The 2,916-nt window shown below is 49.6% G+C and overlaps 1 long non-coding RNA gene across 1 annotated transcript; it reads right to left on the bottom strand.

The window, feature by feature from the left end:
- Positions 1-1,958: 1,958 nt before the first annotated feature.
- On the bottom strand, positions 1,959-2,512 carry LOC309804481. Its single transcript, XR_014294128.1, has 2 exons — positions 2,284-2,512; positions 1,959-2,173 (listed from the first exon to the last, which is right to left on the bottom strand). It is a non-coding gene; the product is annotated as an uncharacterized lncRNA (long non-coding RNA).
- Positions 2,513-2,916: the final 404 nt, after the last annotated feature.

Genomic DNA, 2,916 nt, shown 5'->3' on the forward strand with positions numbered 1-2,916 from the left:
GTTTGTTTTTTGTTTATAAACCTGGGCTCCTGGGAGAAGCCAGATCCAAAGGCAGGTCCCAGACGTGAAGTTCAGCCCTGAGGCTGACACAGGACCACAGGGCCCTGGGCCCAGCTGGGGAAAACCCCAGGCCACCACACCTAACGAGCCTGTCCCAACTGCCCTGCCCTTGCACTGTTCCAGCACTTCTCCTCCATGCCCAGGCCTGGGCGGGAGGCTGCTGAGGCAAAGCCAAAAAGGACCCTGCCCTGGAGACCCTCGGGGACTCTCAGAAAAGGCCCAGAGGCTATTACACAATGCAATGTGGTCGCGTTATGACAACAAAAGCTCATAGGATTCTTGGAGGATTAAATTAGTTATAGCAAAACAGCAAGAAAAGTTAATTATATTACAGAAAGGGAAACACAGAAGCTATAGAAGCAGCAAGGAGGCTTGGGACCCAGTGTTGGGGGTGGGATGTGCTGGAATCCATGCTGGGCTCAGCTTTGAGGGGATCACAGAGAAGTGTAAAACCCAATCCCTGGCCCCCCAAAGCTCTTAGGTCTGATGAGAAAGAGGACATGTGAATCATCACACGACTATATGAATCCTGCAGGAATACCCTCCAGCATCAGAAGTTTCTGAACTTCCTAGAGCCTGTCTCCTCTACCTGGACCTATATCCTCAGGGTCATAATTCTCCTTATCTTACACGGCCTTTGTGAAGAGCACATAGAAAGTGCTTCAAAATTGTCTGTCTGGGAAGTGGGGTCACTAATCCACCTGCTTCCATCCCCCATTGGTTAAAGATTGCTCTGTGGGGTGTTAACTTCCTTGCATTTTCAGGTTTGCCCAAGCATAGGTACTGAGAAGGTACCCATGGGTGTCCTACCTCATGTTAGAGAAACCTCAGGGCAGCCTGTGAGCGAGGTGGTGGTGCAGCTGGGGGACTGTGCCCCAGACCCCTCCAGCAGTGGCTGGAGCGAAAGATGGGTTGAAAGGGGGTGAGATGGGCACAGCAGAGTGAATGCAAGCTCTCTGTGACGGCATGAGTGTGTAAAAATGTGAGAAGGGAGAGGGAGTCCATTTAGGCAACAGCTGTGACAGACCAGGTGAAAAATAGACCACATCACTTGGAGTGAGTGAGGAGGAAGGAGAGGCACCATTCTGGAGAGCCGTCAGGGAGGCAGAATTCACAGGACTTGGTGACTAATTGTGGGAGAGGAGAGAGAGGGAGGGTTGGAATGATTGCTAGGTGTCCAGCTGGGGCAGCTAGCCAGCTGGTGATGCTGCTCACCCAAACAGGAAATTTCAAAGGTGGAAGAGGTTTATTTTTTCTTTGAAATACAACAGGGGTTTTCCCTTTCCCAGGTGGAGAGAAAACGAGTCCTCAGCTTTCCTGTGAGCCTCTACTAAGCAACTCACGGTCTACATGAAACAGAAAGGAATTCCAAAATCACACAAATAGGGCTGAGGCAGGCGCAGGAGTGTAGGCACAGGACTTTTTTTTCCCCTCCTCCACTTACTTTTACCTCCACAGAACTACTACCTTCTGCCCTGTCTTACAGACTCATAGACACTCAATTCTGGAAAGACTCTTTTCATAGGTGGAGAATCTGACCACATAAAGAGATATACCCAGGTTTACAAGGTAGGGATCAGAATCTCCCCTGTAACCCAGGCCCAATTCTCATTCCTCTGCCCCTACCCTGTCCCTCCCCTTTGTACCTCGTTTTTGTACGCTGCCAGCTTTCTCATCATAGAATGGGCCTACAGATGCTCTGAGGTTTTGGGTCAGCATTTCCTAACCAAGCAAGCAAACAAACCAAAAGACTTGCAAGTGTGCAGCCTTTAGAATAGCTGATGCCATGTTTCAGGTATTACCTCTCTTAAGCCCCAATCCTCTCCTGTTTCATCCAGGATAAAACTGGTCCACAGAGTAATATAAACAACGTGCCCAAGGTCTCACGGCCAGAGATGAGACCCAGGCCTGAAATCAGGTTTCCTGGATCTCACCTCATTTCTAACATGGGATTAAAACCATGTCCATAGATGAAGCACACTAGCTCATAGAAGATTCTCATTAAATGTTGTTTTCCTCTCTGTCTAGTCTGATGTCTTCCAACAAACCACGCTGTTGCTCCCACAGTTCCTCCAGCCTGTGCATTCTGGAGGATTTTCTGGATTACTTTGCCCTTTATGAGAGGACAAGAATGCTATAGAGACTCCCTTCAGCTCAGACAGCTTCTCTCATTGCTCTGAGCCCATGTCTCATGACCCTCAGGATAAAGTCCAGACCCCTTACCCTGACATCGAGGTGTCCCATGTGTACTCCAGCCCCTCTGATTCTGCCTTCTTTTTTTTTTTTTTTTGCGGTATGCGGGCCTCTCACTGCTGTGGCCTCTCCCGTTGCGGAGCACAGGCTCTGGATGCGCAGGCTCAGCGGCCATGGCTCACGGGCCCAGGCGCTCCGCGGCAGGTGGGATCTTCCCGGACCGGGGCACGAACCCGTGTCCCTTGCAGCGGCAGGCGGACTCTCAACCACTGTGCCACCAGGGAAGCCCCGTGATTCTGCCTTCTTTTTGAAACCATCCTGACCACGTGGGCACAGTTCCTTGCTCTCTCAGTTACAGCTCTATGGTGAGAGCACTCGGTAAAGTCCCTGCCTGTTTGGGGAATTGTACCCACCGGTAGACTGTGCTTCTTGAGAGTTAGACAAGACTTACTCACATGGTGTGCCTCTGTTGATTAGCACAGAGCCTTGCACAGGGTAGTTACTCAATAAATATTCATTGAATTAATGCAGCAATAGATAAGTACATAAATTCAGGGAAACAATGAATGAGGATAATATAATGATACTTGCCCTTAATGAAAACGCAGAATTATTGTGGTAAAGATACAAGATGTGTGAGAGCAGGACAATCTATGAGGCGCC

Source organism: Mesoplodon mirus (assembly GCF_964341445.2).
Source record: "Mesoplodon mirus genome assembly, chromosome: 1".
In the NCBI taxonomy this organism is placed as follows: domain Eukaryota; kingdom Metazoa; phylum Chordata; class Mammalia; order Artiodactyla; family Ziphiidae; genus Mesoplodon; species Mesoplodon mirus.